This window comes from Chiloscyllium plagiosum, chromosome 22 (assembly GCF_004010195.1).
Source record: "Chiloscyllium plagiosum isolate BGI_BamShark_2017 chromosome 22, ASM401019v2, whole genome shotgun sequence".
NCBI classification, from domain to species: Eukaryota; Metazoa; Chordata; class Chondrichthyes; order Orectolobiformes; family Hemiscylliidae; genus Chiloscyllium; species Chiloscyllium plagiosum.
In genome coordinates this window covers 53,459,357-53,473,105 of record NC_057731.1, presented here as the reverse complement: position 1 = coordinate 53,473,105, position 13,749 = coordinate 53,459,357, and the positions used below count along the sequence as shown (strand labels likewise).

General features: G+C 42.2%; 2 protein-coding genes across 6 annotated transcripts in view; one reads left to right on the top strand and one right to left on the bottom strand.

The window, feature by feature from the left end:
• The window catches only part of sfxn3 (sideroflexin 3), a 55,475-nt gene extending 54,946 nt beyond the window's left edge, over window positions 1-529 (bottom strand). For 2 of the 5 annotated variants that reach the window (XM_043713080.1, XM_043713085.1), the window contains exon 1: window positions 330-529. The gene's annotated coding sequence lies outside the window, so the exon portion shown is untranslated. Of the gene's footprint in view, window positions 1-321 lie in introns of all 5 variants that reach the window. The other 3 variants (XM_043713083.1, XM_043713081.1, XM_043713082.1) reach the window with 3 other exon arrangements.
• A 12,529-nt stretch (window positions 530-13,058) lies between these two features.
• Window positions 13,059-13,749, top strand: part of pdzd7a (PDZ domain containing 7a) — a 110,676-nt gene continuing 109,985 nt past the window's right edge. Inside the window, exon 1 of the mRNA XM_043713079.1 lies at window positions 13,059-13,508. The gene's annotated coding sequence lies outside the window, so the exon portion shown is untranslated. The remainder of the gene's footprint in view (window positions 13,509-13,749) is intronic.

Genomic DNA, 13,749 nt, shown 5'->3' with positions numbered 1-13,749 from the left:
GGTCAATGGAGGGTGGAGGAGGGGGGGTCAATGGAGGGTGGAGGAGGGGGGGGTCAATGGAGGGTGGAGGAGGGGGGGTCAAGGGAGGGTCAAGGGAGGGTGGAGGAGGAGTAACGGTAACTCCGGTCTGGCTCCTCACCAACAGGCGGGCCCCTGGGGTGACACCCTCACCCTGACCCTGACCCTGACCTCTGGGACCGCACGGACACTCACACCCCGACACATACACACAGGCGGGCGGCCGCTCGGGCCCTCACTCTCTCTCCCTCCCGTTCGCCGGTCTCGGTTTCTCTCTCCCTCAGCTCCCGGTGACGGTTTCACTCACTCACTCTCCAGTCTCTCCGACCTTGATCTCTCCCCGGTCCCGGTTATTCTCTCTCTCCCGCTGTGGTCCCGGTCCTGCTCCCGGTTTCGGTTTCGGTCCCGCTCCTCGGTCTCAGTCTCTCTCCGGGAAGCGCTCGCGCGCCCCTCCACAGCCAAACACGGCGGAGCGTGGGAGAGGGAGGGACGTGATCTGACTGACAGACCACTCCACTGCGCAACCGCCTCCCCGCTGACCAATCGACGCCAGCCGGAGGCGGGGCAAGGTATAGAGGCGGGGTCAGCAGGATCGGGAAAGCGGCAGGGAGAGGGGCGTCACCCCGGAGCACGCGCTCTGATTGGCTGCTGCTTCATGACCTCAGCTCGGCAAGGTCAAGGATTTCGGGTTTGTGGGTGTGGTCTTTGAGAGGGACAAGGGCAGTGTCTGGGATTTGGGCAAATGAAATATTGGCAATGAGTTGATGTTTGGGGCAATAAGCTGGGGGCAATAAACTGTTGGCAATGAGTTTGTGTTTGGTGCAATGAGCTATTGGCGAAGAGTTGATGTTTGGGGCAATGAACTGGGGGCAATTACTTGGTGCAGGTGTCAATGGACGAAAGGCAATAAACTGGTTTTAGGGACCATGAGTTGGTGTCAATAACCGAGGGAAATAAAATGTTTCTGGTGACAATCAGCACCAATTGGTGGGAGAGAGCTGGTGCTGGTGGTACTATGCTGATTCTGGTGGCAATGAGCTGATGCTTCTAACAAAATGATCATTTACAAAGATAATTGTTATGCAATTAGTAAAAAAACATTTTTATGCATCCTCCTTAGATAGAGTGGTGCCAATATTTGGGGAATTGTAAACCTTACACTGTTTAAAATAAGGTATAAAATATAATATTCCTACACAAAAAGGGGGCATTAAAGTGTTAAACCCTTGTTCAAACAAGAGTACAGCATGTAACACCCATGTTCAAAAATGCAAATAGGATCCCAAGTTTATAAATAGGGGCATAGAATACCAAATAAGGATATGACAGTAAAGTATTGCAGTATTGTGTCCAGTTCTGAATTTTTCATTTATTCTTCTGTGGGATGTGGTCATCATTGGCAATATCAGCTATTTTTGTCTATTCCTCAATTCACTTGAACTAAATAGCTCACTAGACCATTCCATAGGTTAGTTTTATGTCAACCACATTGCTGTGGATCAGGAGTCTATTGTGGTCAGATCAGCAGATATTCTTCTCTAAGGGCATTATTAACCCAGATTTTCACTTCAACACAATAACTTTGTGATTAACATATTGAAGTGAGCTTCCATAGAACATAGAACAATACAGCGCAGAACAGGCCCTTCAGCCCTTGATGTTGCACCGACCTGTGAACCATTCTCAGCTCGTCCCCCTACACTATCCCAAAATCATCCATGTGCTTATCTAAGGATTGTTTAAATTTCCACAATGTGGCTGAGTTGACATGCGGGCCCTGACAGTTGACATGACAGCAAGTGATAATCGAACAGGTTTATTTGAAATCATAAGCTTTTGGAGTGCTGCTCCTTTGTCAGGTGAAGTGGACGGAAGCACACCAGCACAGAATTTGTAAGCACAAATATGAAAACATTGTGCAAATGGTGTGCGTGGAGTGTCGCTGACAGGTTGCATAACAGGTCTTTGCAGGTGATCAAAAGTTTCAGTCGGTGCAAGTAAAGTTTAACAGCTGAATCACAAATAAAGGGTTGACCTATGGTCCAATTAATTGAAGCAGAGAAATAATTATGAAAAATAAAAAATAACATGGTGCTGGAGACAAACCAAATTGCTGGAATAACATGATAGGTATAAGAGTTGCATGCGAGGGTCTAACCAAAGTAACAAGTTATCCAAAAATCTCATCGAGACGTGAAACGTTAGCTTGCTTTCTCTGCGTGGCTGCTGCCTGACCAGCTGTGATCTCCAGCATTTTTGATTATTGTGTGAGCACTCAGTTAAGGGATTTGCACTGAAGTGAAGCATTCATTGCTGAATAAAAGTGAATAAGCTCTTACACATTGTGATAATGCTGCTCCTTTTACACGGTTGTGTTGTCCTTAGTTTTATTTCAAAAGTGCTTTACGACACAGGTTCCAAAATGTCCAGATTTAAGTTTAAAAAAAAAACACATGTGCAATGAAAGGGGAGCGGCCAGTTCTCTCAGCTCAGTGTTTCTCTGCTTTGGCTTTTAGCAGTCTGGCTGTTCACAGCAAGCGGTCAGTCAGCTTGAAGCTGCTGGTCAAAGAAACAGCTATGTGGAAGAAGGTGTTCCATGCTGAATCGCTCTGCCATCTCTCCTGTAAGACCCTGTGTTTGATTTTAATTTTTTTTGCCAAGGGGTGTTTATGGGGATTGTTGCAGTAATTTGGAACAGCATCATTAATTTGGGATAGACTGTTGGGTTTTCGAAGATGTTAAGTTATTCTATATTCAGTTCTCTTTTGTTTATGTCTTCAGGAAGGGCATGTGCCCGAAACGTCGGATCTTCTGTTCCCTAGATGCTGCCTGACCTGCTGTGCTGTTCCAGCAATAAAGTTTCAGCTCTCTTTTGTTTATGTTTCATTCGGTAATCTTGCAAATAAATTTTGTTTTGTTTAAAACTAAGTGGTTGGGCCAGCTGCATCACTCCTGCAATATTCACCTTACACCTGCTTAACACAACTTGCAAAGTTAGGGTCTGGGCAAATATTTGAAATGCATTGAGTGCGTCTGCCCTGGTCTCATAACAGCATCCAATCACCAACATCCCAGCTATGCTCTGTCGCCCATTAAACATTTAACAAGGAAGGCACCTGGGGGCAAGGGGACAATTATTCCACATTTAGCTGCATAGGAGATTCAAAGGCCCATTGTGGGAAAATCTCTGCTAACCCATGATAGGCCCACAAAAGCAAAATTGGCCAAACTGTACCAAAATCACCCAGAATTCCCAAGCAGGCTCACAAGCGAAATCAGACAGCCCACCCAGTCAAGAGGGTACAAGAGGTGTTGTGTTGCAGGAAGCAATGAAGATCATTGAGAGTCAAATTGTGTTAATTGTCACTTGTGTGGAAAGATCAAATATCTTTCAATCTGACACCATTGGGAGGATATTGGAGGATGCCCCTCAGCATGTCGAGGTGACTGTAGGCCAGGTTTTCACTCAAAATATGAGTAGCCTGATAAGGGCCAGAGTAGATTGACCATATCAATGTCAAAAACGGAAGACATGCATCTCATTCCTGACATCTCTTCATAGGTCAGTGCTCCCAACTCTGACATTTGCCCAAACTAGCCCAGCTGCTGTATTATATTGATTACAGTTAAAAGGGAAGAAGGAATGAACAATGTCAACAGAACCCCAGAGACAGGAGGCCCACAGAGGCAGGGGTCAGCTCTGGTCAAGAAAGAAGTGCATGAAGAGATGAACCAGAGTCATCAGGTATTATACTAAGAGGGGACATTCTGAAAGCTCCTGAAGATGAATGAAAGGTAATGTTGGTGATATCTTTGCATAATTAGGTTGACCCCCAGCTACATCTGTCACCTTCTGCAGGCAGATCTGCAGCCACATTGACTTGGGACAAAACACTACCTGCTATGTTGCCAAAAATCACAGCTGCATTGAACTTCCTCCCCATGACTCCTTCCAAACCTTAACTGTGGCATCTCATTCATAAGTGCCTCAATATCCTTACAGGAAAGCAACAGATTTTGCCCAGTTCACCAAGGACCAAGAGAGCCAAGGTGGCCGAGCTGTCACATTAGCATCATTGCTGGGTTCTCTTAGCTACAAGGGGACATCAGCTGCATGCATGTGGTGCTCAGGGCTCCAAAGCACCATCCAAGCCAGATTTCTGAACCAGAAGAGATTTCATTCCCTCAATGTCCACCTCATTTGTAACTGCAGAGAACAATTCCTTCAAGTCTCCACTTGCTTCCCAGGGAGCTGTCACAACACCTATATTCTGCGCAACTCCTGTGTTTCTAAAAATGAACCTCCTGCTTGCCCTCAAATTGTGTGTTTTATCCACACCTGAATATGCAATGACTGAGAACAATGCAATTGAGCAAGAAAACCCATTCAGCCCTTGAGTGGAAATATCACCCACTTTTCCATCCAGTCTCAAAGAAATGAGACTTCGCCCAACATTTTTAACAAAACACGACTCATACTCAGTTCTTAAGAAGAGTCATACTTAAGTCAATATGCTAACTTTGTTTTTCTCTGCATGAAGGCCTGTTGCATTTCTCCAGGACTTTCTGTTTTCTTTCAAAATTGCAGCAACTGTAGTATTTACTTTTGATTTTATTTAACTCAAGATTTTAATTTGGCTAACCCACTATTGTTCACCGCCTGTTGATATTTTTAAGATATATAATTAGTAACCGATGAACCAATTTCAATCTATTTTGACTTTTTTTACAGAAGAACATTTTCCTTTTTACATGTTGCGTCTCAAAATGACACAGGCTGCATTATCATTGTTTTTCTCTCTCAGTCTTCCCTTCGGGAATTAGAAAGGCTGGGTTGATGCCTCAGTCTAATAGTACAGTGTTGTTGTGTGAAATCAGTCCGCAAAATTACATTTTTTATTTTGGGCGGCACGGTGGCACAGTGGTTAGCACTGCTGCCTCACAGCCCCAGAGACCCACGTTCAATTCCTGCCTCGGGCAACTGTCTATGTGGAGTTTGCACATTCTTCCCGTGTCTGTGTGGGTTTCCTCCAGGTGCTCTGGTTTCCTCCCACGGTCCAAAAATGTGCAGGTTAGTTGAATTGGCCATGCTAAATTGCCCGTAGTGTTAGGTGAAGGGGTAAATGTAGGGGAATGGGTCTGGGTGGGTTGCTCTTCGAAGGGTCGATGTGGACTTGTTGGGCCGAAGAGCCTGTTTCCACACTGTAAGTAATATAATCTAATCTCCTCAATTCACAATCACTTTGCTTTTTCCTGTAAGTAATTAAAGCTTAAATTTCAAAATCAGTGACAGCAACATTAGCTGACAAAATCTTAAAAAGTTTTCATATTGGTCCATTGGTTTAACATTTAATGTACATTCAGCTGTTAATATTGGCAACAATGAAATCTCGAATTACTACTTGTTAATTTGTCTCATGTTTGGGTGGAATTAATATGGGTGAAGACTGTGACTTGACAATTTTGAGCTTATTGAATTTGGTGAAGTGCTGGAAGTAAATAAGCTAGCAAGAGCAACATGAAACGAGTACCCAATGTACCAAAATGCTAAATATTCTTGCCTGAATGAGGATTTTAGCCTCCTCCCATAATATTAACATAGTGGTTTTTCCAGACTTCAGATGAACCAGAATGGCAACATCTTAAATACAGAAGTCAAGGGACAATTGCAATATTCCTCTGCTATTTCCAAACCAGGCCAGAGTGATTCTAGGTGAAGAAGGAAGTCTGTTTAAAATACAATTTTCTGAGACATGCACAGGATCCTGATTTCCTGAACTGACAAGTATTGGCTGACCATACTCCTCAAAGTGATCCCAAAGGTCATTACCTCTTTATGTCCATAAAACTGGGGGTATTAGACTAACCTATCACTCTCCCAGGCTATACAAAATCAGACTGTGTCAAGCTGTCCTCATGCTAGCCTTTCCAAAATGTGGATTCCCTAAGGTAGTGATTCTAGTTGAACAGGTCCCTGTGGTGTTCTGTCTGACCTCCAGTGACCCTGTGGACATGTCATGGCCCACCCAACCAACATAGTGATTGAAATATCTCCACAGAGGCCAGTTTTCCGTCACCAAGTGCAGAGTCCTTGACACTGATCCAGCTCCCTCAGCCAGCTCTCACAGTGAACAGAACCCCTGACACTTTTGTTCTTATCCATCAGCCAAGGCTCCCTATTTGAACCAGGTAAACAGCCCTAATCTGTGAAGTCATATTCCATGGCTGACCTCATTATTATCATTACATTGACACTCCACATTCTCATGCCAATTGGAAAGAGAAAACATTCCATGGTCCAATGCCATAATTGTTCAATGCCATAATCAATCAAACAGCTACTGTCTCCTATTTTTGATATTTCTATAACTAATAAGCAGAAATGTTCAAAGAAAATGAAAAGAAGTTCATGACATTTTGGAAGTCAACAAAGTGCTGTTTAGTAGCTCAATGTTTTTTCTTCTGGATTTCTTGCTGAAGGGTCCTGGAAATTGGTCTTCAGTTCTTGGAGACTGTCAGTCAGTTCTGGAGGCCTGATGTTCCACAGTGCTCCACTCTTCAAAGCTTATGTCCAAGCCACCAGTTATTGAGCCACAAGCAAGCTTAATTTCCCATTGGAAATTACCTCATCTAGAATACTTTTTCTGCAATGCAAAGTTATACTTATTGCACTAAGGTAACTGCCACTAGAAATAAATAAAAATAGATTGGCTCGATGTTACAAAAAGTGATGGAACTATCTGACAAAAAGCATACATCATAGACAGCACTATAACATTATGAGGTCTGACAGGGATCTTTCCAATCAAGATACACTCAGTATCACTTCAATGAGGTCTGAAATGGCTCATTAATACAGTGTCATGTACCATCAGTTCATAGTTGACATTGTGTCTGTGACTGAGACTAATGACAGAACACTTCATCTTCATGCATGAAGTCTGGAAAAATGATACATTCTCCAACCAGTGACCGAAGGGCTGTAGACATATGATGGGAAATGCAGACAATTATGTTTGACATTGTGGATTTTCCTTCCAATGACACTACGTTTTGTCCTCCCACCACATTGATGTGAAGGGATAATAAATATAAATTACCTGTCTGTCTGTATGTTCCAAGATATATCATAAACTGTCTAATATACGCTTTCTGATGATATTTATAAAATTGGGTTTTCAAGGATGACTCTGACTTTGAATTGGTTAATCATTATCAGTCACGTTGTGTACATAATACTAAAAAGCTAATTACCTTTTATCACAATGTTTTGCAAAGTGATTTTTGTTTGATTTGTTAGATTAATGTTGAAATATTTCCACATTGGCTGTTCCTGGGAAGTTCTGACTTTTGTTCAGGTGACATTAACTGATCTTATTACATGACATGTAATAATGCACCACTCTGTTTCATCCAAAGGCCAGAAAAGTCACTAAAGGAAGAATATGAAATCCTCATTCAGACAAGAATATTCACCATTTCAGTGTAGTGAGTGTTATTTCACTTTGTTTCTGCTAGCTTACTTACTTCTAGTGGAGAAAGTGAGGACTGCAGATGCTGGAGATCAGAGCTGAAAATGTGTTGCTGGAAAAGCGCAGCAGGTCAGGCAGCATCCAGGGAACAGGAGAATCGACGTTTCGGGCATAAGCCCTTCCTGAAGAAGGGCTTATGCCCGAAACGTCAATTCTCCTGTTTCCTGGATGCTGCCTGACCTGCTGCGCTTTTCCAGCAACACATTTTCAGCTACTTACTTCTAGCATTTGGTGCTGCTGTAGAATACACTAAGTATTGACATACCGTGCTTGATCCTCAACTTCTCCCCGAATTGTGCACTAAGTAAATAACTCTTCACCATCTCACTGGCTGAAGAAGCCTGGTCCAAGTTGGCACAGAGATCATGGGGAGGTTATCCTATGGAAGGATCTTGTGACTATTTAAGGCTCAGATAGACTGATTCTTGATCAGTGGGGAAGTCAAAGATTACGGGGAAAGGGCAGGAAAGTGACTGTGAGGTGTTTTGGATCATACTGAATAGTCGAGGGGCCAAATAGCCCACTCCTGTTCCTATTTCTCATTTTCTTCTGGACTATGTTTGGCTTGGCAGGGGTGACAGAGTTCTTCTGACGAATCAAAGAAGTGTTCTCTGTTTTTTTTTGTTCGAGCAATCTTAGCAGTCCCTTGAAGGACAGCTGTGTGAGAGAGGTCGTAAACAAGTATACAAATGGGTTGAGTGCATACAGCTGGGTTACAACTGTCGTAGAACTCTAAATTGCGAATTTAAGTGGCATCCCAACAGAAACATTCATCACAGTATTAATCATTAGCATTAACCTATGACCTAAGTAGAGTTCAAACTTGGATGAAGCCCATTTGTAATCATGAATGGAAGGACAAGTTAGACTGAAGGGTCTGTTTCCATGCTGTCTGACTCAATGACTCTGTGATACAGGGAGCATGTAAACACAACAGGGTCCCTGGGCCATGTGAGACTAGCACCAATTGAAGCTAACCTGCACTTCTTAAAGGCAGTCTATACAAAGAAAGGACCACTATTCTGTATTAGAGGCTCAAAAATAGATTGAGGGAAAAGACAAGCAGGAGCAATACAGACTTATATCAGAGAGAGTGCTCCCAGATTCTCTGTTCCATTTCTGGAAGCCTCAGTAAAATGTGGAAAGCAAGAGATACATCAAAAATGACGAGAAGATGTATCAAGTATAAACAGGAGAGAATTGCAGCAGATAGGTCCTGAGGTCAATCCCATGGACTCAGCTTTAATGCTAAACCAAGTTCAATTATCTTGCATGAATGGTCAAAGCCAGTGAATGTATCTTCAAATAACATCATCTATCACTTGCATTTATGATGTGTGAATATTCCCATGTGAGCCAGGGTCCGATGAGATGCTCATGAACAATCCAACTAGAACAATAATGTTCTGGATGCTTCCTTCTCCCCCCTACCTTCTCTCTTCCCCTCCTCCAGGCTTGAAGCAAGAGCTGCAAGCTAATGGTTCTGAGTTATGAGAACATAGCTGACATGTTCCAGCAAATATTGTAGCTTGCTAGGTATTGGAATCTTTATTCCAACAAGACATACGTCTACTCCAATCAAATTGTGGGTAATGTTATAGAAATTCTATCTTTGAATGGTCCTGTGGGGAAGAGCCATTAGCTCCTAGTAGAATTGGTAGCTCTTGTTGCTTCACAGTCACTCATGATTTGATTGTGTTGTCTTAGAAATGGGAAGAATGGCTAATGCTGCAAAATAAATGCATTAAGACTGGGATAATAGGCATTCATCAATATGATAAGTTTATGCATTGTTATATGTCAACTAGATAGTCAAGGAATCAAATGGTCTTTGTTCCATTACACCTGCCTGTTGAAATCTGGCACATATAGAGTCATGTATGTACAAGTGATGGCTCCCTATACAATTAGAAATCACTGTATTTTGGAGCAGTCACATATGGTATGTGAGTGAAAATTGTTTAACAAGGGAGGAAGAGAGAAAAAAACAGTGAACTACAAATCTGTCACTTTGGGATTTGAAGTAGGGGAAATATTAATGCTACATTTAATATACTAGTGTAGACTGAGAATTGGTTAATTGACAGAAAACAGAGAATAGGAATAAATGGTTTGTTCTCAGGGTAGCACGCTGCTAACAGTGGAGTACTGCAAGGATCACTGCTCACAAGCTATATAAAAGATTTCAATGTGTGGACCAAATGTAATATTGCTAGATCTGCTGATAACACAAATCTTGGTAGGAATATAAGTTGTGGTGAAAATATCAAGAAGTTTTGAGGAGATTTAGATAGGCTAAGGCAGGTGAAATGTAATGTAAATAATTTGAATTTATCACATTGGGTGAAAAAAAAGCATTTCTCAAATTGGAAATTGTTAATGCCCACAGGGACTTGAGGGTCTGTTTACGAAACAAAAAATCTATGAAACAAAAGATCTGAAACAAAAACTATTCAGGAGAATCCAACAGGTCTGGCAGCATCTGTGAAGAGAAAGCAAAGCTCACATTTTGAATCCAGTAACCTAAAGATGTATTGACACATTTGTATACAGCCTTTCTGACAGTGTATCTGGAATATTATGAGCAGTTTCAGTGTCCTGAGTTGAGAAAGGATTTACTTGCATTGTGAGAACACAACAAGGTTAATTCGGTTAATCCACAGAATGGCAGGCTGTTTAATGAAGAGAGATTGAAGCATCTAAGACAAATGTTATGAATCATTCAATGAATCATTCAATTAATTTTATAAAATGGATTATTCATTTGCAACACATAATTCTCGACACATTGTGAAGAATTACTTTCATAAGTAAGCATTAGCCATTATTTTGTCTGCAGTGTATCCAGATGGGTCTCACGGGAATATTTTTATTCTGGTAGACTTTATTGTTTGACAATGTATTTAATTTCCTTGGTTTATTAGTTTGTCTGAAAATAACATACATCGAAGTCAGCACTGTGGTTTGCTAAAGTGTGTATCAGCCCAGGCTGATAACAAAAAATGCTAGAGATCACAGCGGGCTAGGCAGCATCCATGGAGAGAAAACAAACTAACGTTTTGAGTCTAGAACACTCTTCATTAGAGTGGAAGTGAAGTGTGGAGGAGGGGCAGCCTTTATGCAATGATGTTGAAGTGCTGGGGGAGAAAAGATGTTGATAGTTCAGATTAAGTGATCAAAATGTGCCAAATTCCACTGTTGGTGTTCGACAAGGTATTCGCCAAAAGTTTCATGGATACCACCTGACCCGCTGTGATCTCTAGCACTTTTTGTTTTTCAGTTCAGATTCCAGCATCTGCAGTAGTTTGCTCCTACATTTTGCATCAGCCCAGACTTGCAAAAGAAATTTTAATTTCAACATCTTGAATGAATAAAACTTTTGACAGTAATTTCTTTACAAATCACAATTTAGAATGTAAAACTTAAATATACTGTGTAGAGTTTAAGAGCAACTGAAAACGCTCAGAGAAAAAGAAATATGAATGATAACAAAGAAGTGTGATCAGATATATACTGATTATTAATTATTATTTATCTAGGAAACCTAAAGCAACAAAATCAATCATTTTAGAAATGAAGTATCTTATTAAAGTGATCTTGAAAATCATAATCGAAAGAAATAATAATACTTTGAAGCAGAAATGATTAAATGGATGCTGGCATGAATTTGATAGGTGACTGGGCTCCTCCTATTTTAATGTATAATTTTAATCCTAATGTTGTCAGTTATCATGATAATTTGTCATTTTTGTAGACTGTGAACCGTTCATATGACAAGTGAATGTACATCTCTCTTAAACAAAAACAAATAGCTGGAGAAACACAACAGGTCTGGCAGCAACTATGGAGGCAGAAGCAAAGTTAACATTTTGAGTCCAGAACCCAAAATTAAGGCCACTGATGTCATGTTAACAATTCTCAATGAACAGGTTGAGTACAATTAAGAGGCTCTGAAGATGGTTCACAGGACTTGAAAGTTAACTGTTTTGTCTCCCCTCAGATGCCGCCAGACTTGCTGAGTTTCCCTGGCAGTTTTTAATTTGCTTGTTTCAGATATTCAGCATTTGCAGTTCTTTCTTTTATTTCAGTGCACCTCTCTCTCCATGGTATGTCACACCATTTTACATGAGCATTTGACTTGGCCTCGACTCTGCAACACATCTATTACATCAATCTAATTTGAAGCAACCAATAGCCAACATGCTTAGTTTGTCATAGTGACGCCAGGCTTAATTTTTCATATGACTCGATGCACTGGTCTTATTTCTCTTCTTGACGCATCTCGACACTGATTCAGTCATGAATTTGTCTCAATGTTCACATCCCTCACATTGACTTACTGGCGAGCTAACAACGCATTTGTGACTGACACATTTATTTGCCACATGAGCTGGCGTTCTCCAGTTCCTCGCAGTGAGCTATCCGAGGGTGCTGATTTAGGCTCGTCTTACGTTGCTTCCCATGTCAACAGCTCAAACTCATTTAGCTCAGCAATATTTCTTTTTGATGCCTTGCTCATATTTCTTGCGCGAAATGCATTCAGTTTCAGACAGAGATGAAACGGCATCCTTACATTCCTCAAAGTGACTCATACCATCACGATCTCGTTTTTCAAAACAGCTCGACTGAGAACTGGCAAAACACATTGAACAACGCCAAAGCTGTACTGGAAAATGAAATTCGCGAAGAGAAATTCTTAATGCTTTATCGGCATACTGTAAATTTAAAACTAAGATTATACAAATTATACCAAGCAAACTTGATTTTCGTGTGCATTTTGCATCTAAACAATGAAGTTTTAATCTTAAAATGATTTCATTAAATACATATGGGTGTATCCCATAGAGTCAGAGAGGTCTATGACATGGAAACAGACCCTTCGGCCCAACTTGTCCAAGCCAACCAATTTTCACAATTAATCTAGTCCCATTTGCTTGTGTTTGGTCCCTATCCCCCCACACCTATCCCATCTATGTAACTTTCTAAATGTTTCTTACATTTCGAAATTGTACTTGCTGATATTTCTACCTCTGGCAGCCTGTTCCAGACACTCCCCATGTATTTGTGGGGGGAAAAAATGTCCCTCTTGTATTTCTCCTCTCTCAACTTAAATCTATGCCTTCTCATTTTAGACTCCCCTATTATGGGGAAAACCTTTTGGCTATCCACCTTATCTATGCCACTTATAATTTTATTGAACACTATAAGGTCAGCATTTAATAATATCCTTTCTCTAGCAGGGAAACCAGAGCCAAACATCGTACTCCAAATTTGGCCTCACCAAAATTTCTATGATAGCTGATTAAATTGCAAACATAAGTTCTTGACAACCCTACAAGAGAGAGATTGTGGGTGGGAATGGCGGCTCAAACGAACATTTGAAGGTGGGATTGGGTGCTCCAGTGGGGAGTGGGAGTGGTTAGTCTGTTCCAGTGGGGGTTGGGTTGACCTTGTGAGGAATGGGTGCTCCACTGGGAGATTGACGTTGGCCTTGTGGGGAGTGTGTGCTCCATTGGGAGATTGGGGTTGACCTTGTTGGGAATGGGTGCTCCAGTGGGAAATTGGGTTGACCTTGTGGGGAATAGGTGCTCCATGGGGAGATTGGGTTTGGCTTTGTCGGGAATTGGTGCTCCGCTAGGAAATTAGGGTTGAACTTCTGGGGAATGGGCACTGCAGTGGTAGGATTGGCATTGACCTTGTGGGGAATAGGTGCTCCTTGGGGACATTGGGGTTGACTTTGTGGGGAATGTGCGCTCCACTGGGAGATTGGGGTGGGGAATGAGTTGATTGACAGCTCGACAGACCAATGGGCAGCGTGCCGCGCTCTGCACCAATGAGGAGAGTGGCTGTGTCCCCGGAGTGGGCGGGCTTTGTGCCGGCCCCGGGAATGGGGGGGATGGGAGGTTCCCGCCCGTTAAACCGTCACTCCGTGTCACCGACAGAAAACAACAACACCAGGTGAGCGAAACTTTTCCCTTTACCGTCTTCCTCCGTCCCATTCCCAATCGGAGCAGTTTCATTAATGCTGTATTTCCATCCCTGCTGGCGGGTGCCGGGCCTCGCGGGGAGCTGTCCAAGGTGAAGAGAACATGCTGGAAGCTTCTCTGGCGGCGCCATCCCCTGGTTGGTGCCCCGTAAAGGAGCATCCTGAAGGCTCTCTTCACCCACCCACCCACTCACTCACCCACTCACTCACCCA